A 27186-nucleotide genomic window follows, 5' to 3' on the forward strand; every position below is an offset into this window, starting at 1 on the left:
CCATTTCCTAACTCCGGACACACCCATGCACCTGGTCACAACCCACCTGCCTGAAGAGGTCCCTGGAATAGTAATATGTGTACCCCGATATTCCCTCCTCAACACACACAGACTAACAATAGTAATCCAGTGTGCTAACCCTTTCCTATGGTATACCATTGTCATAGTACATCTGACTGCATGGATGTCAGGTCAATTAATACACTGGCTTGTAGTTTCTAAGCCCTGTTATCACCTGTAGATTGCTTCTCGTGTGAACGGTACTGTTGGCCATTTGAATGCAAATCTCACCTACAGGACTTGTGAGAAACTGATGCAGCCCACACCTGTGATCACCTCCATGCACACCACCCATTTCAACATGCACTGCCCCTGCTGATGCCTGGAACAGCATAGAAGTTGCCATTTTGTCAAATACACCGTTATGCATTGCTAGTAATAAAGCCTTGTAACACAGCCCTTGGGTTCATGTGTCACCTTCAAAAACACAGGACAAACACAGTTTTACATGTCAACTGTCTAGTTCTTCCTCCGACCAGTCTTAGTCAGACCACTGATTATGTAACTTGTGAAATTGCTGGATCCTGATTGACCCTGCATCCTGTCAGCCTGACTGGCACTTGTCTGTGCGTCATCCTAAAGATTCCCTGTGGCTACATATGTACCACACTTGCTTTACCAAACCTCTCATTCCTCAGAGGGTATTTTGTCATGTGCTTCATCAATGCATACCCAAATACATTGTATAGCATCATCTGCCTTTTAATTGTACCATATTTGTTAAATTGTCTTTGAATACCAAAATCTTGGCCCATCCCTTGTCTGGGTCTCATTTATGCATGAACGACAAAGTGTGACAGTGTCCCAGGGCCATATGCAGGGATTGGGTATGGTGCCTCCAGCAGAACCAGTAACCTCTAATAATGTCCATGAAAAGTCCACGGATGTTAGGACCCTGACAGTTCCCACGCTGAATTACATTGCTCACAACATATTGATAGGCCGTGTGTGGTGAATAGCTGCGAAAATAATCAGCACAGAGGCTATGATGTTCCCAGATTTCAGAGGCCAACCTGTGTTCAAATGTTGTAATGACACAAGCCGGAACATGACACCTGAGACATGATCTCACTCACCACACCAAGGTTGCCTGTTGACAGTCTCATTACACATCTTCAGTGACAGGGTGAGACCATCCCCATGTAGGTTCCCATGTCCTCATTGACTTTACTCACATTGATCTCCAAAGGATACTCAGTAGATACAGGAATAGCTGCCACTGACTGATGATGAGACCTGGAGGTAACTGTGACAACATACACCCCTAAAAATATACAGGATCAACATTGGAACACACACATGAACAAGACACCTCTGTGCAATTGATCACTGGAAATATGTGGACACGTGCTGCCTCGTATGCTGGTCCACCACAGCCACTGGAGAGTTGTGGCTCAGTTATATGACCTCAACTGTGGCGTCATAATGCATTTGTGGTTCACCTTTGGCTGTCTGGGCCAATTACATGTTACCCACTTCGTCAATGCATGTGCCTGACTAACTGAGGGATTCACCAACAAGTGCCTAGGAAGCAGTTACCGAAAATTTAGGACATGGGATGGTGAAATTGTGGACCATTGACATGACAAAACATGCACCAGATAGATGGCAGACGCTTGTTCATTTGTGGTATCTACGTTACCCAAAATCTTGGAAGTGCACACAACTGCTGTTGCTACATGTATGACTAACACATGTTCTCTCTCATTTCCACAATGACTTGCATCTAAGGTTTGGACACATTGACTTCACATTCATACAAGCATATTTTCAATAATGCAATTTGTGATGCACACACACTGGGTCAACAACTACATTAGTTGCCACTGCACACACATTGAGCCATAGGCAGTGAGGTATTGTACTTATGTACGTCACCTTGCTATCCTCTCCTGATGCCAAACATTTTCAAATTGTGCAATACATATGTGTAGGCCACGCATATGGCCATCTAGTGTGTCAGTCAACTGTCAAAATCCTGTTAAGGAAGTAGCGGGTCATGGTCCGCTGCAGTATGATGTCTCACATGTGAACATACACCATCAACACCAAAGTGGGTGCAATCAGCCTATCTCAGTTGTGGCCCAAATGTAACATAACATAAAAATTGAAAAAATCCCCAAAAACCAGTTCATGCACTGAAATTTTGACATTTTTAGCATTATGTGTCTTTTTTTTCCACCAATACAGATTGTGCGTTATATTTTTCGACGCACAGGAGTGAAAATTAGGCCGCATCCAAAAAACTGTAAAGACAATTTACTATTATTTGGATGCGGCCTAATTTTCACTCCTGTGCGTCAAAAAATATGACACACATTCTGTATGCCTGAAAAAATATGACGCATAACGATTAAAACGGCGGCCATTTTATGCAGGATGTGATGTAATAGGATATCCTGTTTACAGATTATGTACAGTGGGTGTACTTTCACTTTCACTTTGCAGTCTGTGAATCTTCTAGACTGTGTGGCAGTGTTCAGAGTGTTGTCCAGTGATTTTGTGCTTTGGTGTCCTGTGTGCTATCTTACTTGTTACTTTGTAAAATAAATATTGTTGTTGTATACTGTCTGAGTGTTTTGTTTACAGTTGTCCAGTATTGTAGTGTATTTGTGGTTTGTGTGAGTCTGTTGTGGGTAGTGCTAGTTTGGGGATAGTTGGGCTCTTTTAGTTGTTAAGTTTACTTTTTTTTCGTACTCCTACTTTCCCCCTTTTCTCCTTTCTTTTTTTTCTCCCCTATCCCCCTTTCAGTGCTGAGATGTTGAGTAGGCCACGTCTTGGCAGGATGGGTGATGAGGAGTTGGGGGGTTTATATTGCTGATGTGCCATTTCCTCCCACTCTTGATCGAGTCAGGGGGCAGGGTGATACAGGGGTATCACACTGAGGCGCAAAGAATCCGGTGGGGAAAGGTGCTGCATCACTTGCAGCGCGTGTATGGGAGCCGGAGGAATGACCACCAGCTGAAGCACCGCTGGGCTGACCTCATCGCCAGGGAGCAAGATCTGCTAGACCACCTGGGAATAGTGATTGGTGGCCCTGTTGGTGAGTACAAATCATGTAAATGTGCACATTTAAAAGCTCTGTAGTGACATCAGATGATTTGCACAATATCTGCCAGCTTCGTTGCTGACTGTGTGTAATGCTGCGGAAACATACAGGGTAATTGATGCACTATGGGAAGGATCACAATTGCTAGCTGTCAGGAAGCACGTGCTCTGCAAACTTACAGGATACTTTTGCTTAATGTAATTTGATGCCGCCTTTGTATCAGACAACAAAACAAAATAGGAGCCAATCATGTCTATATAGGTCACATTTGCCAGTGAAGTATAGATGTACTAAAATATTGGCAAACTTTGTTGACGCAATAGCTAGACTGACTTTAGAAACACTACATGATGCAGAAAATGAGTGCTGGCTTCACGTCAATTGATGATAGCAATGTGGCCCAGACATGTGTGTCTGGTGAGTGTGTAAGGAAAGCGTTCACAGAAGTTCTATGAATGTTAGGGATTATTGTGGTCCTTCATCTTTTTGGATACATGTCAGATCTGGATTTGAAAACATCGGGAAAAGGTGCAAGGTGCCCTCAGCTAACATCTTAGACTGGTATTTGGAGTTTGTTGTGCCACATTCCAATTAGGGATGGCAGTCCAAAGGTATGCACATGGGTTCATATCTCTGTTTGGTGCAAGTCACCATTGCTGGCCACATCAAATGAAGAAACTGTAAGAACATGAGGGCTTACAAAAGTCCCTGCCCCTCTGTACATTGTACCTATGTGTCATAAATGTGTCATGGCCACATAGGCTGTTTGGCTGGTAATGCAGTCATCAAGTAACCAGGCTTTGGATGTCTCTCTTGGATGCCCATGATGAGACGATTACACACCAGCATTATTTCTGCTCACTAATGAAGGAGCATGTTTGCCACCAGATGATAGTTAGGGCCACTATATGTGTGTAACTGTCACAGGAGACCCATGCTATGTACATGTTGGCCGTGATATATCAGATGCAGTATCATCATGTCTGAATGGCTTTCATTACTTATGTCAGCTTGCACATTGTTTTTGTCTTTGAAATTGTTGGTCAGTGCACAGATTTTGAGCACATTTCTTCCTTCCATGCCTTACAGGTGGACCGGCACCCTACACTGTGGGAGAGGTGGCTTCATTTGAGGACCTGACCACTCCAGTAAGTGTTGATATGTCTGTTATGTGTTGTGTTTGCTGGTGATGTGTGATGGACTCCTGTGTGTTGAACACATAGCAAGGTGTGATGCGCTGGCCAATTATTTGTCTTGTTCCATGAGTGGGATTTCAGTTTCTCAAAATTATTGAGTTGGCCAATGCTTATCCTATTGTATTATCTAGGGATTGTAGGTAATTCCTGTAGGCCCCGCAATGAGAACTGGGGTGAGTCATGTGGATAACACTTGTATCAACAAGAGTTGCACTGGAACTCATCTCAGATTTAGTCTGCCTGTCAGACCCACATTCTCCCAGATTGGTACTGCAAATCGCTTTCCAACAGACTTCTGCTTCCCTATTCACCAAAGTACTTATTAAACTGTAGGTTGAACTTCCTAGCAGCAGGTACTTACACATGTAGTGCTACAAGTATGTTGAACTTGAGTGCAATGACCTAGGTGTGCATGCAAATCATGATCATGATTGTTCTTGCAACTCTGTGTCTGTTGTAAGTCATGCCTTACTGGAAGTATATGATGTGGACCAAGGTCTGCATTTCCTGACATGTGGCGCTAGGATTGGTCAAGGGTTTGCTGACTCCTAATTGTTGATAGACCTTACCTGTGGTGTGTGTGTAGAGCCAAACATGTGTTGAGCTTTCTATACACTCCTGGGTGTCCATGTTGTTTGGAATTGTTCGTTGTTTCTCCGCCCCCGCACCCCCAAAATACAGGCATAGGTTTGTGAATAGGGTACCTAGGACTGATGCTACCAGTATGTTACACATACATGTGAATAGGTGAATGTTTGGTCGGAACCTAGTATACACACTCAGGTATAGCACATGAGTACTATACTAGCAAGTCCAATTACAACTTGCAGACCATGTGGCTTTAGATTTCCATCCCGTGCACTGACATCTGTAGCCCAGGCATTGGCAGAGGATGTGCAGCATGATTGTTAGCTGACAACTGGCAGAACTCAGATGGCAAGTTAATGCCAGTTGTTACCCATCTTGTAGGTTTTGGATGTGCTATGTGTGATATGACCTTTGTAGGCTGGCCTGCCATGTACTTCCTAAGGGACATTCAATGATCTGTATGGTGATATGAGCTGTTACAAGTACAGTAGATGTATTGTCTGATTTACTTCTTGTGCCATTTCACACAATGCAGTTCCTAATGTAAATTGTTTGCCTTTGTCTTCACAGCTGCGAACATGACACCCATCCAGGTCCGTGAGTTCCAGAAGCAGCCATGAGATACCAACATATCCTGCTGGTAGAGTCGGGGTTCAGGAGGATGGCCCGTAGATACCGGAATGAGCGGGCCTCCGGAGCATGAAGGGCATTCCCACAGGGTGGCCCTACTTTGCCCACCACAGCCACCACCAGCACAACCACCAGTTCCACCCAGGTGGCACCACCCACAGCTGGGACTGTTGTCTCAACGTCTACAGTTGTTCCAGGCCCTAGCAGTGCAACACCTTCAGGGCAGCACACAGGCATTGGCTCTACACGCCCACAAACCTCCTCCGCTGGTACCCAGACTGCCCCAGCTGTTACAGATGACCCTGCAGCTTTCCAGGCAATGGAACGTAAAATGGACCGTGTGCTACGGAAAATGAGTCATCTGAGCAGGGATGTTCGCCATATGAACAGCTGTGTGCGGTCCATAAAGCGGACCCTCCGGAGGGCCAACCTCTAGACTTTTGTATATGGACATGATTCCCTCCCCTCCCTCCTCTTTTCTTGTTCTCATACTTAGTGGGCTTAGGGGGCTTAATGTTAGGTTAGTATAGGCTGTTAGTTTAGTTAGTGTTAGTGGGTGGGGAGTCCTGAATCTTTCTATTTTTACGTATTAAGTGTGTGGGTGGGTGGGGGGGACTATGTTGGGGTTCTCGTGTGTTTAAACAAAAAAAAAAAAAGACAAAAAATATATATTTGTTTAGGATAGTATGTGTTTAGGTTAGTATCTATTGTCCTCCATGTGTCCCGTCTCATAAGGGGGGGTGGGAGGTTGATGTTTAGAACGTTTTGTTACATGTGATAAGTAAGTTTAGCTTAGGTTAGTTAGGGACAGTTGTGGGTAATGAGTAATCAGGGTAGATTAGGATAGGTAAGACTTTTCCCTCAGTTTCCTCTTCTGTGATTACCATTTAATAAATATATAGTGAACCCTTTACAGTATGTGTTAAATGCTTGTTGATCATGGCCTTGGCATTAGTATACATGAATTTTGTACTATTACATTTGTGTCCTGTGCTACGAACAAATCCCAAATGAGCTGTAAGATTGGCAGCTACCCCAGAGCTACCTTGCAAAGATTCCACCATTCATTGCAACCACCAATCACAGTTAATATGGATCCCAAAGTGTTTTTGTCAATACGTATGTTTTCTAAGTCACAAACAGTGCTTCCAGATTTGGTAATGGGGGAATAGTTTTAGGTCTGACTGCAGTGTGATGTTCAAGGACACCCTTATAAGATGAGTTGTCGTAAGCACTCTTGTAGTATCGGCTTCATGACTCGCATAGATCATTTGTGACACTGTTCAGCACGATTACCTATTTGGATGTAAACTCAGACACCTTCTTTCATGTAGTTTTTGGAGTGTTTGCTTAGATTTGTGTGCACTGTTATATGTGTTAGTATTTCATGGTGACAACATTTTGAGGCCATCTATTTGATGACTTAGATATCCCTTGAGGAAGCATTATTCTGTCCAACACAGCATGATGGTGTATGGTTTCTCACTTCATAAGATATGTCCCTCAGGATGGGCAGAGTATGATGTAATCCTGGCCACTGTGCAGATTTATATGACTAGATAATTTCAGGACAGTTGTATTGACAAGCTACGTTATTTGACAGGAGGCACATTTCAGTTATCTACTGCACAGTTGATGTGTCACATTACCCATAGACAGATTTGTTGTGTAAGTGCTATTTATTGAAAAGTGCTGTAGTGCTATATATACATTGCCCATGATTGTGAGTCCATTATAGTGACAGCTTCCATTGTGATCCTACACAAGTGGTAAAGGAAAATGCATTTGACATGCTGGGGTGATGTGTCAGGCAGCGCAGAGGGACAGGATTTGCCAATGAGTAAGAGAGAGACAAGCACTGGGCAGGCTGACAAGATATACAGTGGTTAGCAGAACAGTCATTGAGTACAGTTGTTGTAAGACTGGCATGTTACAAAACGCAGGAGCTGTATTGGAGCTGGCAGGTCTTACAATTGTGGTGGTGGGTGAATCCTCTGTGATGGCTGCCTGTTCCGTGCTCCTCTTTGTGACTGAAGGGTGGGTCTGGAGGGTTCCAAGGACATCTTGGATGGTCTGCTGGGGAATGTTTATCAGCTCGTCATCCATGTCATCAGGGTATTCTGGGACAGGCATATCCGCAGGAGATCCATTGTCCTCTGAAATGAAATGAGGTACAATTAGTGTGTGTGTGTTGTGGCTTTTGTGATGTGACAAGCCTGCCTTGTGATGAATTCCCATTGTGATCTTGTTTCCTGTTCATTGCTCCAGTCTTTCAGATGGGCATTCTCGCAGGCCTATGCCCCACCTGCATGTCACATGTATTGTGGTAAGTTATTAGACTTGTCGGCATCATCTCCTCTAAGTGTTGGTTTTGGCCAAATAGTGGTTTGCCACCTTCTTGTCCTACTCAATCCTCCATCTACATCCATTCTCATGGTGGGACCTTTCACTGGCTGTGGGTGCTCTGATGGCTCTAGCAGCACACTTAACAATCTGGACCTGCCCCAGTCTCTAATCTTCCACATCCACTTATATGTAGTTGACATGTATCGTTTCCTATGCATAGCATTGTTATGGCAGGATATGGATGTTGCCATTGGTAATGTGTACAGCTGATGTTAGGGAATGTGTGGTACATTGGATTGCCCTGATAGTCGTAGCAGTGTCCTATTTCCTCCTCTGACTGTGCAGGTGTATTTCAGTGACCAGTTACATTTGTCCTCCCCCTCAATGCTGTTGTCTGAGCAGTATGCCATTTGGGATGTTACATTGTGACCCAGGCACAGGATGGACCCTGACATATGCAGCATGGGTGTGACCTTAGTGCTGTGTAGCTCCTAATGTTGGTGACATTGGCTGATGTTTGCGACAACTATGGGCATTGACATTTGACAAGACCGGAGCCTTTGTCTTGTTTCAGGAATTATTGGAGTTGTCATTCTCAACCCTCTAATTTAGGTGTGTATGATCCATGGGGAAGTTACTGCCATTGGCTACTTGAGCTGCACACAGAGCGGAGGTGGTAGTGGCAACTGGTGTCACTGTTACATTCCAGCTGTCGGTATGACTAGAGGTTATTAATTGGGCCCTAGTTAATGTAGGGGGTATAGTGGCTGACGTGTGCCAGGATGTCAGTTTGACGTTGTGCCCTTCCCTACTGGCATGGCTTTACTGTTGCTCCATCGTTGGCATGACAGCATGCCCCCATGGGACTGTTTTTGGTGTAGTGTTATGATATGCCCCAGCTTCTCTCTGTGCAGGCCATGCCCCCATGCCATACCCCTTTACCCATGCCACTCCATGTATATGATGACTTCCATGCATTTTGTGGTCGGTATCCCCCCCCCCCTGCTTACAGTTAACATTTGTGCATTTTAATTCCCCATGCGACTTACCCTGCATGTGCGTTGTCTCCTGGTAGTCTGCGCTGTCCTGTCCTTGAATCCCTGTGACGATCTCTTCAGGGATGACGGCTGCGACCATCTCCTCCATGTGGTCCGGGGCCTCCTGGTGTGCTGGACTCCCACCTCCAGTCTGCAGTGCTACCTTCCTGTTCCTGGCCATCTTTTCCTTGGTCCTGCACTTGCAGTCATGCCAGCGTTTCTTGCACTCGATGACTGTTCTGCGTACTTCTGCCACACTTGATCTTGTCAACAATTTGTTGCCATATTGCCTCTCTCCTACTGATTGGCAACTTTGAGGTGACAAACAGTTGGTGCTGGTGTTCCGTCACCTCTTTAACCAGGATTTCCTGTTCCTCTGCACTGAAGCGACGCTTTCTTTTCTTCTTAAAAGTGTCCTGGTTCTTGTGTGGGTCCTCCTGGCTGGTTCCTGGTCTGTTGTCATCTTCCTGGGGTCTGTACAGGAATCTGGGATCCATTTTGGCTCTCCTCTGCTGAAAAGGCTGTGTTCGCGGGGAATTTTGACGCTATTGCGTAAAAAAATGCCGCATAGCTGGTGTGCGGTGTCGTAAAGCGACCCACAGTCATTTCCGCTGCGTTAACATCGTTTTGCTTTACGACTTGACGCTGCGGTGTGCGTAAAAAAAAAAAAAAATTATACTTACACCTGTGGTTTGCGCCGCCGTACGTCAAAGTATAAATATGATGCCCGCACGGCGCACCAAATGGGGTTAGCTGGCGGTAATATTTTTGACGCAAAACTGCGCCGGCGCAGTTTTGCGTCAAAAAGTATAAATATGGGCCTTAGAATGTCAGATGCAATAACAACACTGTATTGGATGAAATGCTTGAATTAATCTCAGCCACTGGCAATCGCCTACCCTGACCTGACCAGCATTATTTTGTACCACCCTGAGCTTAGGGTCTAGCTCTAATAAAAGTGATTGTGAAAGGTGAGAACATTAGGCCTCATCTGACTGCATGGAAGTCATATGTAGTTAGGCAGGGATGTTAGTGGTCCTGATGAAGGCTGAAAACCCAAACAGGTTTTTTTTGAATGGCTGAAATATGTTAATAGACACAAGGGTAGATAAGGCACCATATCTCATCCGATATCCGTAATGATTTTTAATCATATCTGAGATACCAACAATATAGGTAGAACCACCAGGTATATTTCAAGATATTTTTAGTCTAAATTAGATCCCTGAGATTATCCAATAGCGATTTATATATGAACTGGCAGTAATGGTTGGGTGTTCCACAATATGGTAGGTGAATACCACTGTGGCGCAGTGCCTATGATAAAACAGGACACCATGAGATGTGAGTGAGGCGACATCTCCAAAAAAATTCTGTTGATCCAGGTGGATTCCAACTTAGATTAAGGTTCTTGTGACCTGGCCATTCTTAGTGTGATTATATATAGGTGAGGCCGTGACTAGGTTTTGTTCCTCTCCTTTTGTGTGTACACTATTGCCCTACGTACAGAAGTGTGTAGGCTGCATCTTCTGGTGAATTGTGCTGCATTGCAACTATCTTGAAGAGCCTGTGTGACAAAAGGTCAGATGTCTTCAGGGACAGCAGAAAAAAACTGAGTCCCAAAGGGCATGGGAATAGCGACCAAGCCAGCAGCTTGCACTGACAGAGCTCAGAGCAAGGCTGGCTGATGAACACATGAGCTTGTCCAAGCTCTCAATGTAATTGAATTCACAGCCTGGCTGAATAGTAGGGAACACGTTCGATTTTCTCCTAATGGTGAACGCCTGCACCACCAAGCGCTAACGGATCAGCCAGGCAACCTGGAGCAGGGCGATTAAGCATGCTATTGACTCACTAACAAGAGATCAAGAGTATGATTTTGCCAATGTTACCAGGAAGGTATCAGAGCCTCATCAAATGCGAGCAGAGGCCTCGTGTGTCTGGCCTGGCTGAAGGACCTAAGTAAAACATTAGTTTCACTCCATATTTGGGGGCCAACCAACCTTACTGCCCTCTACGTAATTACAGTGAAGGAGGCACTTTCTTCAGGGGCACTGCCAGCAGGAGAGACCAGTCCACTGTTTTGCTTGGTGATCAGGCCACTGGCATCTTGTAAGTCCTCCTACCAATTGCTCTCTGTGTACTGAGGTAATTTGCCTTCATCATATTGATTGTTACGTCCATCTGTGCCCACAAATGTTGTTAAGAACCTGTGCTCGGCCATGAGGTTGAGGCACTGTGTTAGAATCCGAGAGGTTGCTTTAAGGTTGGTGCCCAGAAGGGTCAGGGCACCTACTCAGCCTAGATAAGTTTGGCTCAGAGTCAGAAAGCACTACTGGGTGTATATTGCCCTCTGGAATCAATGGTGTCCGCATCGGTGTCAATGCTTTAGGATCCGATTCATATCTTGGCATCAGGACCAACGTTATCACTGGAGCTGGTATGGCATCTATATCAGGTTCAGCAGGTACAACTTTGCACTGAGGGAGGACCCAGAGTTGGAGGCCATCAGGGTTCTTTGGGGGCCCAAAGGATCACTAGCTGGGAGCCAAAAGTATGCAGCATGGCTTCAAGGAATTCTGTCTGCTGCACAATTGTTGATAGGCCCAGGATGAGGCTCTGAATCAGCTCCAAAGAAGATCGGGTTACGATGCAAGACCAGGAGGCATGTTTACATCCTTGCACCTTCCTTGGAGTTTTGAGTGTATCAGGAATGGGCCCAGTCCTTGGATTACTTATATTTGTTCTTGGACTTACCCAGTGATTTTGACTACGATGATGCCCTGCCATGGGACCAACTTTGGTATTGGGAACAGGACCTTCCTTTCAACTTCCAACGGTCATTGTGTGAAGCCTTCAGGTGCTTGACGACGTAAAGCTTCACCTCACAGTTTTGTATGGCCTTAAGATTCATCTGAGCATGCCCATTTCAGGCCCTTGTAGCGTGTTCAAACCCCAGGCACTAAAGGCATATCTGAATGGACCCATCACAAACATCTGTTTGCAATAGTACCGGCCGGGCTTAAAGCCTATAGTTTATGGTATAACATTTCCCTTGCACACTGGTTACAATTAGCTAATAAGCTGTGGTTCTGCGTCTGGTGATACAGAAAGAAAGGAACTGATGTCAGTGTGTATAGCTGGTGAATTATATGCAGGTCTATAAGTCACTTCTTTAGCAATGGCGCAGAGCTGCATGCCACCTATTAGCACGCAGGGATACTACTTTTTAAATTTTTAGATGCAGTCGGTGTCTCATAAATATTCAAAAGATGAGAAATATGTGACCTACTGCCACAAGTGCAAAGCCTTCGAGTGGAGGATCCAAGAACCTGGGCTGTCTGTTGAGAAAGTAGATGGCTGTAGTGATGTTTAAAAGTACCTACACAGTGCTCAAGATGGAGGGAAGAAACATCTTCAATGCTAGGTGAATAAACAAAAGCTTACTCACTTTAACTTGCAACATTTTTCTGATGCGGGCCAATGGCTTCAGGCCATCATTGCCACAAGATGAACGCCCGACCCAAAGAGGGTGCATTTATAACAACTGTGAACTGCAACTGTGGAAAATTAGGGCGACAACCCACCATGAGGTTGGAAGGGCACAGCCAACAGTGGGTGTCTAGAAGGACAGAGCCAAATATCTCTAAACGAGCATAGACTCCACTAATACGCAAGCCATTGCCACCCGTGGCACTACCAAAGGAACCTCATCCACCACATGCTGTGAAGAGCTAACAAGATGCATGAGGCTATCAAGCCCAATAAGTGAAGTTTATGCAATACCAGTTAGATTTGAAGCCTGAAACATCCAAATCATTTCCTGAATATCCTAGTAGTAGGAAACGTTCTCATGCAGGTTGCCTCTAGGATCTCTCTAATAAAAGTCAATGCTTGAGATGGAGATGGCTGGAATGTCGGTAAGTCTTGTCAATGTGTCATGAGGCCTATTCATGGACTCACTATAGTTCTGCCTCATTTCTTAGTACTAGAAATCACGATGTCTTTGCTTTGCATTGTCATGCATTGCACATTTCTTCTGTTGTGCCATTGTTTTGAAACACAATGATGCGACACAACGTGCCTGCGATTCGGTCTGTAGATTCTCAAACTGCTCAGTGGGCACAACAAGTTCTGGGTTTTGTTTTCTGTCCATCCAGCAATCGTTCCGAGGTACCTATAGACATAGCTTGACAGTGAAAAGCTACTGTGTTAACATTATAAATTAGGACCCATAGTGTTTATTTTTAGAGGGGAAAGATTCTAGCAAAGCTGACTCGACTGTGGAACAGATGCCCTTGGGGGCATGCAGCCTGTGTAAACTAGGTTTACACTCCCCTAGGACTGCTTGACTATGCAAACTGAGGTATGAGGGTTCGCTGCTCCCAGAGATCACTACAAATAATAGTCTTCCTGCTCATACACTTACAGGGTAGGCTCGGGCCACTAGATTTGCATTATGGTGGTACTGTTTGTGTTATACAGTTTTTTAACTGCTATTATGATTTTTATAATTATTTACAGTATTGTAACCTCATCTAAATTGCTTCATAAGAGACTAAGTTGGTTGCAATAAATAGTGTACGTTTGTGTGTTTTTTTTTTATTGTTGCTATGGATATGTATGACTGAGATAATATATGAAAAGGACTGACCTGTTTTTCCACTGTTCCCTGAGAGAGGGCTAGAGTGTTGTGCCTTTTGGGTTGCCACAATTACTTGTCACTCTGTAACGTAGGAGGGCAAGTAAGGCACGATAAACTAGTCAGATATTTTGGTATGCCAGTACAGAAGTGGCACAGCCCCTGCATTTTGATGTTCTGTTGTCCCAAGGCACAGTTCTGCAAAAGACTCCCTGCGACAACAGTACATTTCAGATAGTCAAAGACCAGCTGAGGAGTAGTCGCCTTTACCAGGCGTTCATCCAAGCATGGACATTCATGGACTCTTTACCTCCTGAGGGAAACACCATGACTTTGGTGAAGACTCGTGGAGCAAAAGAGATGTACCACAAATTTCTAATATTGTGACTGCACAGCTCTTATGCTTCTTAGAACCCAGAAAGTTAAGGAAATATAATCCTTTTGACCTTGTCCTCAAAAGGCACCACTTCTATGGCTCCCTTTTGCAGTATGACAAGAACTTCTGCCACAAAGATAAAGACACAGGCAGAAGGTGGGTGGGCAAGAGGAGTAGATAGAAAGGACATGGCACAGCCCTTGTTAACAGGTGGGGCCACCCAGCGATCTATCATCATGGGCTTCAATTTAGTTAGGGAACGGAAGACCACCACCACCACAAATGCAAAACAATACCAGAGAGATGTCAAATCAAAGTATTTTGGAAGCAGCAAAATCAGCGTAAGAAAGGAAAGGGTCTGGGGATGTTTCTGTGGTTGCTGGAATCCTTCAACTCCACTTCTGTGGCAAAAGTTCTTGCTTATCTGCTTACCTTTGGGCTCTATCAATCGGATCAGCAAAAGGCTGGTCCTCAAAGGAAACCTTTACCTTCTCCATGAACTGCAAATAATTGACTCTCACTTCAACGGCTGAGACTGCACCAACAGTTGCTCCAAAAGTATTATCACAGATTGCGATGGAATTGTTGTTGAAGCAAACAGGCTCAGCACCTTCGACATTGGTTCCTTCCATGGCCAGAGCCTATGGATGTGCAGAGATAGGGGGTGGGGGACCCTGGTCAGAGTTCCAAGCTTGTAGAATCAGGCCCACAATAGGGAGCTGGAGGGAACCTAGGGAGGAGGAGGGACAGTCCTGAAGATATTCAGCATACCAGGAATGAAGGCTTTTTACCCAAAATGGGTTGGAAGATAGACCAAGGAACTCAAGTTTGTTTCTTAACAACTGAGATCTGGTCCAAACAGGAACAGCCTTGTGTCAAGGAAGAGCACTTGTAAGTCTCTGAATGGTCCCAATAGCAGGACCCTTCTTTTCTGACTGAAGAAGTGGGCTTCTGCCTTTTGAGGCACTTCTTATGATTTTTTGCAGCAGGACCCTTGGAAAATTTCTCCCTAAAAGGCGACTTAGTTGAAGAATGACATTTAGGGGTATACTAATGGGCATCAACCACAAATACTATAATGATACAAAAGCATTGCCTCTTGGGTCAAAAGACTGGATACAATGTTCATAATCCAAAGTAAGACTATGAACAAAGAAAGGGTTTTAAAGCCCAAAACAGTACCCATAGGTGATTTGCTTGCTTTAAGTCGTACATGTCCTGTTCTGTTGTTTTTGGATTTCCCATTGTGACTTCATAGAGGTGTACTGATAGAAGATAATCGCCTGGAGAAAGGCTTTCATTGAATATGTACTCAACTCTTTTCGGGGAAAACATTAATTCTGACCTTACAGAGGGATCTATGGAGGAGGAGCAGTTTAAGATCCATAGTGAATAATGGGGGAACACCTGTCATGGTGTCCTTTCATTTCTGTAATTTTTGGTTTGAAAGCTGGGGCTGCTGCAAGGTAGTCACTTGGAGATGTTCATTCTGGTTGCAAGGTATGCTATGGAGATTGAGATTGAGTTGACCACCTGAAGGTGATGCAGCAGATTCTGAAGTTGAAACAGGCAAGTAGAAAAGGCCAATAAAGACCTCCAATGGTGATGGAGTCAAACACTTACTCTACTTGCTTTTGTCTCACAGTCCTGACTGAAGGGCATCCTCTTTGCTGCAGCTCACCTGATCACAGGATTGTATTTGCCTCTGTCAAGATGTGAGAAAGCTTAAGCAGTTGTTCTCAAGTCTTATTCAAGAAGACAAATATTTGCTCTGTGCAACAAAGTTAGGGCCATATTTATACTTTTTGACGCAAAAGTGCGCCGGCGCAGTTTTGCGTCAAAAATAATACCGCCGGTTAATGCCATTTTGGTGCGCCGTATGGGCGTCAAATTTATACTTTGACGCTCGGCAGCGCAAACCACAAGTGTGAGTCTTTTTTTTTTTTACGCACACCGGAGCACCAAGTCATAAAGCAAAACGACGTTAACACCGGGGGAAATGACTGTGGAACGATTTACGACCCGCAAACCGTGTATGTGGCGTTATTTGAGGCAATAGCGTCAAAAATCCCCGCGAACACTGCCATTTCACCAGAGGAGAGCCAAAATGGATCCCAGATGTCTCTACAGACCCCAGGAAGATGACAACAGACCAGGAACCAGCCAGGAGGACCCACACCAGAACCAGGACACTTTTAAGAAGAAAGGAAAAAGTGTTGCTTCAGTGCAGAGGAGCAGGAAATTCTGGTTAAAGAGGTGATGGAACACCAGCACCAACTGTTTGTCACCTCAAAATTGCCAATTAGTAGGAGAGAGGCTATATGGCAACAAATTGTCGACAAGATCCACAGTGTGGCAGAAGTACGCAGAACAGTCATCGAGTGCAAGAAACGCTGGCATGACTGCAAGCGCAGGACCAAGGAAAAGATGGCCATGAACAGGAAGGTAGCACTGCAGACTGGAGGTGGGAGTCCAGCACACCAGGAGGCCCTGGACCACATGGAGGAGATGGTCGCAGCCGTCATCCCTGAGGAGATCGTCACAGGGATTCAAGGACAGGACAGCGCAGACTACCAGGAGACAACGCACATGCAGGATAAGTTGCATGGGGAATTAAAATACACAGATGTTTACTGTAAGCAGGGGGGGGATACGGACCACAAAATGCATGGAAGTCATCATATACATGGAGTGGCATGGGTAAAGGGGGATGGCATGGGGGCATGGCCTGCACAGACAAAAGCTGGGGCACACCATTACACTACACCAACAACAGTCCCATGGGTGGCATGCTGCCATGCCAACGATGGAGCAAAGGGAAAGCCACACCAGGAGGGAAGGGCACAACGTCAAACTGACATCCCGGCACACGTCAGCCACCATACCCCCTACATTAACTAGGGCCCTATTAACAACCTCTAGCCATACCGACAACTGGAATATAACTGCGACAACAGTTGCCACTACCACCTCCGGTCTGTGTGCAGCTCAAGTAGCCAATGGAAGTAACTTCCCCATGGATCATACACACCTAAATTAGAGGGTTGAGGATGACATCTCCAGTAATCCCCTGAAAAAAGACAAAGGTCCCAGTACTGTCAAATGTCAGTGCCCATAGTTGTCGCAAACATCAGCCAATGTCAACAACGATAGGAGCTATACAGCACTAAGGACATACCGATGCTGCATATGTCAGAGTCCATCCTGTGCCTGGGTCACAATGTAACATCCCAAATGTCATACTGCTCAGACAACAGCATTGAGGGGGAGGACACATGTAACTGGTCACTGAAATACACCTGCACAGTCAGAGGAGGAAATAGGACACTGCTACGATTATGAGGGCAATCCAATGTACCACACATTTCCCAACATCAGCTGCACACATTACCAATGCCAACATCCATATCGTGCCATAATAATGCTATGCATAGGATATGCTACATGTCAACTACATTTAAGTGGATGTGAAAGATCAGAGACTGGGGCTGGTCCAGATTGTTAAGTGTGCTGCCAGTGCCATCAGAACACCCACAGCCAGTGAAAGGCCTCACCATGAGAATGGATGTAGACGGAGGGTTGAGTAGGACAAGAAGGTGGCAATTCACTATTTGGCCTAAAACAATACTAGAGGAGATGATGCAGAGAAGTCCAATAACTTAATACTATACATGTGACATGCAGGTGGGCCATAGGCCTGGGAGAATGACCATCTGAAAGACTGGAGCAATGAACACGAAACAAGATCACAATGTGAATTCATCACAAGGCAGGCATGTTGCATCACTAATGCCACAACACAGACCCACTAATTGTACCCCGTTTCATTGCAGAGGAAGATGGATCTCCTGCGGATATGCCTGTCCCAGAATACCCTGATGACATGGATGTCGAGCTGACAAACATTCCCCAGGAGACCATTCAAGAGGTCCTTGGAACCCTCCAGACCCCCCTCTTCAGTCACAAGGAGGAGCACAGAACAAGCAGCCATCACAGAGGAACCACCCACCACCCCAGCTGTAAGACCTGCTAGCTCCAATACAGCTGAGGACTCAGACGACACAGGCACCAGCTTTGAGAGAACTGTAGTCGGAGTACAGCGGGAGCTGGCCAATGAGGTGCGGGTAAGGATGCAAACTATGTCAGCCAGCCTTGAGGGGGCGCGCTTGTGCATGATTTCATCTGCAGATCAGGCAGCAGCTATGCAAGCGCTAACATCTATCTTGCAGGAACAGCAAAAAAGCCTGATGGAAATCAGCACAGCTGTAATACAGTTGACCCAACACCTACAACAGCAATCCTGTCAACGCGTGCACGAATGCAACATTGAACCCCTCAGGGCTGACCTGGCTGCCTACCATCGTGATGTGGCTGCTATTCTTAAGAATCAGCAGATCCTCCTTGCAGCAGTACTGCCCTTAAGACATTCACAGGTAGCAGTGACAGGGATGTCTGACTCCACGTCTTCTAACACTGAGGTGTATGTTGCCCCTTCACAACCACCACCAACAAGGACAGAGGAGGCAACACACACATCAGAAGAAGACATGGAACAGATCACATTCACACGGAAAAGTACCCGGAAGCACTAGTCCCTGCCACATGGCCAACCATTACCAAGGTCCTGCGTTTTGTAACATGCCAGTCTTACAACAACTCTACTCAATGACTGTTCTGCTAACCACTGTATATCTTGTCAGCCTGCCCAGTGCTTGTCTCTCTCTTACTCATTGGCAAATCCTGTCCCTCTGCACTGTCTGAAACATCACCCCAGCATGTCAAAAGCATTTCCTTAACCCCTTGTGTAGGATCACAATGTAAGATGTCACTATAATGGACTCGCAATCCTGGACAATGTACATATAGCACTACAGCACTTTTCAATAAATAGCACTTACACAACAAATCTGTCTCTTGGTAATGTGACACATCAACTTTGCAGTAGATAACTAAAATGTGCCTACTGTCAAATTACGTAGCTTGTCAATACAACTGTCCTGATATTATGTAGTCAGATAAATCTGCACAGTGGCCATGATTGCATCATACTCTGCCCTTCCTGAGGGTAATATCTGATGAAGTGAGGAACCATACACCATCATGCTGTGGTGGACAGAATAATGCTTCGTCAAGGGATATCTAAGTCATCAAATAGTGGCAGCAAAGTGTTGTTACCATGCAATACTAACACATATAACAGTGCACACAAATCTAAGCAAACACTACAAAAACTGCATGAATGAAGGTGTCTGAGTTTACATCCAAATAGGTAATCATTCTGAACAGTGTCACAAATGATCTATGTGAGTCATGAAGACAAGAATACAAGAGTGCTTACGAGAACTCATCTTATAAGGGTGTCCTTGAACATCACACTGCAGTCAGACCTAAAACTGTTCCCCCAATACCAAGCCTGGAAGCACTGTTTGTGACGTAGAAAACATACTTATTGACAAAAACACGTTGGGATCCATATTAACTGTGATTGGTGGTTGCAACGAATGGTGGAATCTGCAAGGTAGCTCTGGGGTAGCTGCCAGTCTTACAGCTCAGTTTGGATTTGTTTGTAGCATAGGACACAAATGTAATAGTACAAAATTAATTTACACTAATGCCAAGGCCATGATCAAGTAGCATTTAACACATACTGTAAAGGGTTCACTATATATTTATTAAATGGTAATCACAGAAGAGGAAACTGAGGGAAAAGTCTTACCTATCCTACTCTACCCTGATTACTCATTACCCACAACTGTCCCTAACTAACCTAAGCTAAACTTACTTATCACATGTAACAAAATGTTCTAAACATCAACTCCCCCCGCACCCCACTTATGAGACGGGCTACATGGAGGACAACACATACTAACCTAAATACATACTATACTATCCTAAACAAATATATATTTTTTTTATTTTTTTTTTTTAGTTAAACACACAAGAACCCCAACATCACCCACCCACTTAATAAGTAAAAATAGAAAGAATCAGGACCCCCCAACCCACTAACACTAACTAAACTAACAGACTATACTAACCTAACACTAAGCCCACTAAGTATGAGCACAAGGAAAGAGGAGAGAGGGGAGGGAATCATGTCCATTGTCACCAAAGTCTAGAGGTTGGCCCTCCAGAGGGTCCGCTTTATGGACTTCACACTCCTGTTAATGTGGCGAACATCCCGGCTCAGATTGCTTATCTTCTTCAAGACACGGTCCATTTTCCGTTCAATTTCGTGGAATGCTGCAGAGTCAACTGTTGGAGCTGGGGCAGTCTGGGTACCAGCGGAGGAGGTCTGTGCACGTGTGGAGCCAAGGCCAGTGGGCTGTCTTGCAGCTGTTGCAATGCTGGGGCCTGGAAGTACAGCAGACGTAGGGACAATAGTCCCAGATGTGGGTGGGGCCACCTGGGTAGAACTGGTGGTTGTGCTGATGGTGGCTGTGGTGGGCAAAGTAGGGCCACCCTGTGGGAAGGCCCTCCATGCCCCGGAGGCCCGTTCATGGCTGTACCGACAGCCCATCCTCCTGAACCCCGACTCTACCAGCAGGATATGCTGGTATCTCATGGCCCGCCGCTGGAACTCACGGGCCTGGTTGTTAGTCATGTTTGCAGCTGTGAAGACAAATGCAAATAATTTACATTAGGAACTGCATTGTGTGAAATTGCACAAGAAGTCAACCAGACAATACATCTACTGTACTTGTAACAGCTCATATCACCATACAGATCATTGAATGTCCCTGAGGAAGTACATGGCAGGCCAGCCTACAAAGGTCACATCACACATAGCACATCCAAAACCTACGAGATGGGTAACAAATGGCATTGACTTGCCATCTGAGTTCTGCCAGTTATCAGCTAACAATCATGCTGCATATCCTCCTCCGATACCTGGGCTACAAATGTCAGTCTACGGGATGGAAATCTAGGGCCACATGGTCTGCAAGTTATAACTGGACTTGCCAGTATAGTACCCATGTGCCATACCGGAGTGTGTATACTAGGTTCCGACCAAACAGTCACTTATTCACATGTATGTGTAACATACTGGTAGCATCAGTCCTAGGTACCCTATTCACAAACCCATGCCTGGTTTGGGGGGGGTGGGGGAGTGGAGAAACAACTAACAATTCCAAACAACATGGACACAGAGGAGTGTTTAGAAAACTCCACACATGTTTGGCTCTACACACACCCACACCACAGGTAAGGTCTATCAACAGTTAGGAGTCTGCAAACCCTTGACCAATCATAGCGCCACACATGTCAGGACATGCAGAGCTTGGTACACAACATATATTTCTAGTAAGGCATGACTTACACCAGACACAGAGTTGCTAGAACACCCATGATAATGATTAGCATGCACACCTAGGCCATTGCACTCAAGTTCCACATACATGCACTACATGTGGAAGTACATGCTGCTAGGAAGTTCTACCTACAGTTTAATAAGTACTTTGGTGAATAGGGAAGCAGAAGTCTTTTGGAAAGCAATTTGCAGTACCAATCTGGGAGTATGTGGGTCTGACATGCTGACTAAATCTGAGCTGACTTCCAGTGCGACTCTTGTTGATACAAGTGTCATCCACATGACTCACCCCAGTACTCATTGTGGGGCCTACAGGAATGACCTACAATCCCTACATAATACAATAGGATAAGCATTGGCCAACTCAAAACTTTTGAGAAACTGAAATCCCACTCATGGAACAAGACAAATGATTGGCCAGTACATCACACCTTGCTATGCGTTCAACACACAGGAGTCCATCACACATCACCAGCAAACACAACACATAACAAACATATCAACACTTACTGGAGTGGTCGGGTCCTCAAATGTAGCCACCTCTCCCACAGTGTAGGGTGCCGGTCCACCTGTAAGGCATGGAAGGAAGAAATGTTCTCAAAATCTGTGCATTGACCAACAATTTCAAAGACATATACAATGTGTAAGCTGAATAACGAAATGACAGCCATTCAGACATGATGATACTGCATCTGATATATCACGGCCAACATGTACATAGCATGGGTCTCCTGTGACAGTTACACACATATCTGCACACATGTATTGGCCCTAACTATCATGTGGTGGCAAACATTCCCTGTCATTAGTGATCAGAAAAAATAATGGAGTGTAATCGTCTCATCATGTGCATCCAAGAGAGACATCCAAAGCCTGGTTACTTGAGGGCTGCATTAGCAGTCAAAAAGCTTATGTGGCCATGACACATTTCATACACATAGGTACAATGTGCAGAGGGGCAGGGAACCTCCTGTTGTTACAGCTTCTTCATTTGATGTGGCCCTGCAATGGTGATTTGCACCAACCATGGAGATGTGAAGCCATGTGCATACCTTTGGACTGCCATCCCTAATTGGAATGTGGCACAACTAACTCCAAATAGCAGTCTAAGATGTTAGCTAAGGGAACCTTACACCTTTTCACGATGTTTTCAAATCCTGATCGGACATGTATCCAAAAAGATGAAGGACCACAATAATCCCTAACATTCATAGAACTTCCGTGAACGCTTTCCTTCCACACTCACCAGACTCACATGAGACATACGTCTGGGCCACTTTGCTATCATCAATTGACGTGCAATGATGTGAAGCCAGCACTCATTTTCTGCAACATGTAGTGTTTCTAAAGTCAGTCTTGCTATTGCGTCAACAAAGTTAGCGAATATTTTAGTACATCTTTACTTCTCAGGCAAATGTGGCCTATATAGACATGATTGGCTCTTATTTTGTTTGGTTGTCTGACACAAAGGCAACACCAATTTAATTAACGGAAAAGTATCCTGTAAGTTTGCAGAGCACGTGCTTCCTGACAGCTAGCAATTGTGATCCTTCCCATAGTGCATCAAGTACCCTGTATGTTTCCACATCATTACACACAGTCAGCAAATTAGCTGGCAGATATGGTACAAACCATCTGATGTCACTACAGGGCATTTAATCGGGCACATTTACATGATTAGTACTCACCAACAGGGCCACCAATCACGATTCCCAGGTGGTCCAAGAGATCCTGCTCCCTGGTGATGAGGTCAGCCCACCGGTGCTTCAGCTGGTGGTCACTCCTCTGGCTGGCATGCATGCGCTGCAGGTGATGCAGCACCTTTCCCCACAGGATTCTGTGCGCCTCAGTGTGATACCCCTGTATCACTCTGCCCCCTGCCTCGATCATCAGTGGTAAGAAATGGCACACAAGACATATGAAGCCCCCCAACTCCTCTTCACCCATCCTGCCAAGACGTGGCCTACCAGACATCTTGGAAATGAGAAGGGGAATAGGGGTTAAAGAAATAGAAAGGGGGAAAGTAGGGGTACAAAAACAGATGAAAAGTAAACTTAACCACTAAAAGAGCCCAACTATCCCCAAACTACCACTACCCACAACACACTCCCACAAACAACAAAAACACTAGAATACTGGACAAATGTAAACAAAACACAGTAGGACACTATACACCAACAATATTTATTTCACAAAATGAAAATTGAGACAGCACACAGGACACAAAAGCACAAAATCACTGGACACCACTCAGTAAACAGCCACACAGTCTAGAAGATTCACAGACTGCAAAGTGAAAGTACACCCACTGTACATGATCTGTAAACAAGATATCCTATTACATCACTTCCTGCATAAAATGGCCACCGCTTTTCGCGTTATGCGTCATATTTTTTCACGCATACAGTTTGTGCGTCATATTTTTCGACGCACAGGAGTGAAAATTAGCCCGCATCCAAATAATAGTAAATAGTCTGTACAATTATTTGGATGCAGCCTAATTTTCACTCCTGTGCGTCAAAAAATATGACGCACAAACAGTATTTGGGGGAAAAAATGACGCATAACGCTAGCAACGTCAAAATTTCAGTGCGTGAACTGGTTCTGGGCATTTTTTCTGTTTTTATGTCATGTTACATTTGGGACACATCAGAGATAGGCTGATGGCACCCACTATGGTGTTGATGGTGTATGTTCACATGTGAGACATCATACTGCAGCGGACCATGACCCGATACTTCCTTAACAGAATTTTGACGGTTGTCTGACGCACTAGATGGCCATATGTGTGGCCTACATATATGTATTGCACAATTTGAGCATGTTTGGCATCAGGAGAGAATAGCAATGTGACGCACATATGTACAATATCTCAATGCCTATGGCTCAATGTGTGTGCAGTGGCAAATAATGTATTTGTTGACCAAGTGTGTGTGTATATCACATGAAGCATAATTGTACATATGCTTGTATGAATGTGAAGACAATGTGTCCAAACCTTAGATGCAAGTCATTGTGGAACTGAGAGAGGACATGTGTTAGTCATACATGTAGCAACATCCGTTATATGCACTTCCAAGATTTTGGGTAACGAAGACACCACAGATGACAAAGCATGCACCAGATAGATGGCAGACGCTTGTTCATGTCAATGGTCCACATTTTCACCATCCTATGTCCTAGATTTTTGGTAACTTCCTAGGCACGTGTTGGTGAATCCCACAGGGAGTAAGACACATGCATTGAGGAAGTGGGTACCATGTAGTTGGCCCAGACAGCCAAAGGTGAACCACAAATGTATGATGACACCACAGTTGAGGTCATATAACTGAGCCACAACTCTCCAGTGGCTGTGGTGGACCAGACGAGGCAGCACGTGTCCATATATTTCCAGTGATCAATTGCACAGAGGTGTCTTGTTCATGTGTGTGGTCCAATGTTGAGCCTGTATATTTTTAGGGGTGTAATTTGTCACAGTTAGGTCTCATCATGAGTCAGTGGCAGCTATTCCTGTATCTACTGAGTATCCTTTGTTGATCAATGTGAGTAAAGTGGATGTGGACACGAGAACCTACATGGGGATGGTCCCACCCTGTCACTGAAGACGTGTAATGAGACTGTCAACAGGGTGACCTTGGTGTGCTGAGTGAGATAATGTCTCAGGTGTCATGTTCCAGCAGGTTTAATTACAACATTTGTACACAGGTTAGCCTCTGCAATTCCCACTGCATCTGGGAACATCATAGCATCTGTGCTGATTATTCTCGCAGCTATTCACCAGACACGGCCCATCAAAATGTTGTGAGCAAAGTAATTCTGTGTGTGAACTGTCAGGGTCCTGACGTGTGGATTTTTCATGGACATTATCAGAGGTTGCTGGTTCTGCTGAAGGCCCGGTACCCAATCCCTGCATACAGCCCTGGGACATTGTCACACTTTGTCATTCAAGCATAAATGAGACCCAGACAAGGGATGGGCCATGAATTTTGGTATTCACAGGGGATTTAACTCATATGGTACAATTAAAAGGCAGATGATGCTATACAATGTATTTGGGTATGCACTGATGAAGCACATGCCCAAATACCCTCTGAGGAATGAGAGGTTTGCTAACGCAAGTGTGGTACATATGTAGCCACAAGGAAACTTTAGGTTGACGCACAGACAGATGCCAGTCAGGCTGACAGGATGCAGGGTGAATCAGGATCCAGCAATTAAACAAGTTACATAATCAGTGGTCTGACTACGACTGTTTGGAGGACAAACTAGACAGTTGACATATAAAACTGTGTATGTCCTGTGTTTTTAAAGGTGACAAATGAACCCCAGGGCTGTGTTACACGGCTTAATTAGTAGCAATGCTTAACAGTGTATTTGACAAAAATGGCAACTCCTATGCTGTTCCAAGCATCAGCAGGGGCAGTGCTTGTTGAAATGGGTGGTGTGCATGGAGGTGATCACAGATGTGGGCTGCATCAGTTTCTTACAAGTCCTGTAGGTGAGATTTGCATTCTAATGGCCAACAGACATTTTCACACGGGAAGCAATCTACAGGTGCTAACAGGGCTTGGAAACTAGAAGCCAGTGTATTAATTGACCTGACGTCCATGCAGTCAGATGTTCTATGACAATGGTATATCACAGGAAAGAGTGAAGCACACTGGATTGCTACTGACAAGCTGTGTGTGTAGAGGAGGGAATATCAGGGTACACATCTTACTATTCCAGGGACCTATTCAGACAGGTGGGTTGTGACCAGGTGTATGGGTGTGTCAAGAGTTAGGAAATGGGCTGACATGTACATGGAGTGTCATGTGCGCAATGCTGCTCATATGTGTGGCACTAGTGCCGTCTATGTTCTGCTTATATGGAACTCTAGTCGCAGATCGTCCTTGCAAAGATTGGCTGCAGTTGGACTTACTGCTGTCAAGGGTCTGGTCATATATTCCTGTTACTGATGCAAAAGCACATCAACTGCCTCATGTATGAGGCTTGTTTTCCCCTTATTGAGTGATGGTGTCTTATTTGTGAGCCATATGCTGCGATGAACCATGTTTCCAACATGTATGTGTGAAATAGGTGTGGTCCTCTGCTATTGCCCTTCAAATTTGAAATGTACAGGATATCTGTCATTTACTGTGTGTGTGTATGTGACGGTTGTGTCGTACGCATCAGTGTCCTAATCGGTATATCAGCAATGCTCCATGAGGCAACACTCTTAATCTGATAGTTAGAGATAAAGGTGTGCAAAAATGAATAGCCAAACCATGATATGGTGATTATTATAGGTGTTTATTTAAATTAGTTCATAAAGTGGTGATGGTGATTATATTTAAAAGAATTTGTTCACGATATGTTGCCACCTACGTAAACCAACGGCCGTGTTTTGTTGTTCCCCCCCTCATGTTGCAGGCCACCATCATCCACTTCCTCCTCTTCAGGCATGTGTGGCTCGGATTCCAGGAGGGGAATGTTCCTTTTCATGCAAATGTTGTGCAGAATAGCACATGTTAGGATGATCTTACAGACCATTTCTGGGGAATATAGGAGGCTACCACCAGTGATGTTGAGGCACTGGAACCTCGACTTGAGGATGCCGAAGGTCCTCTCGACTATGGTGCGGGTCCTCCTATGTGCGTCATTGTAGGCACGCTCTGCTGCAGTACTCGGGTTGCCAATAGGTGTCATTATCCATGGCTGGATGCCATACCCCTGATCAGCTGCAAGAGAAGATGAATGGGATCATGTTGATGTAGCTAGCCCCATTGAAATCCCCTTCCATGGCAGTAGTTGACTTGTGTTGTCTGTGACTCTTTTGTGTTATTATGTCGCATCCTAGGTTAGTAGGATGTACCATCTACATTGTGTTGTTTCCTTGGCTGAACAAGTGTTTGGCTGCTAACCAGTTGTCAGCAGTATGTTTTGGGATTTGCAGTACAGTGTGCCCTCC

Source organism: Pleurodeles waltl, chromosome 6 (genome assembly GCF_031143425.1).
Source record: "Pleurodeles waltl isolate 20211129_DDA chromosome 6, aPleWal1.hap1.20221129, whole genome shotgun sequence".
Taxonomy (NCBI): Eukaryota; Metazoa; Chordata; class Amphibia; order Caudata; family Salamandridae; genus Pleurodeles; species Pleurodeles waltl.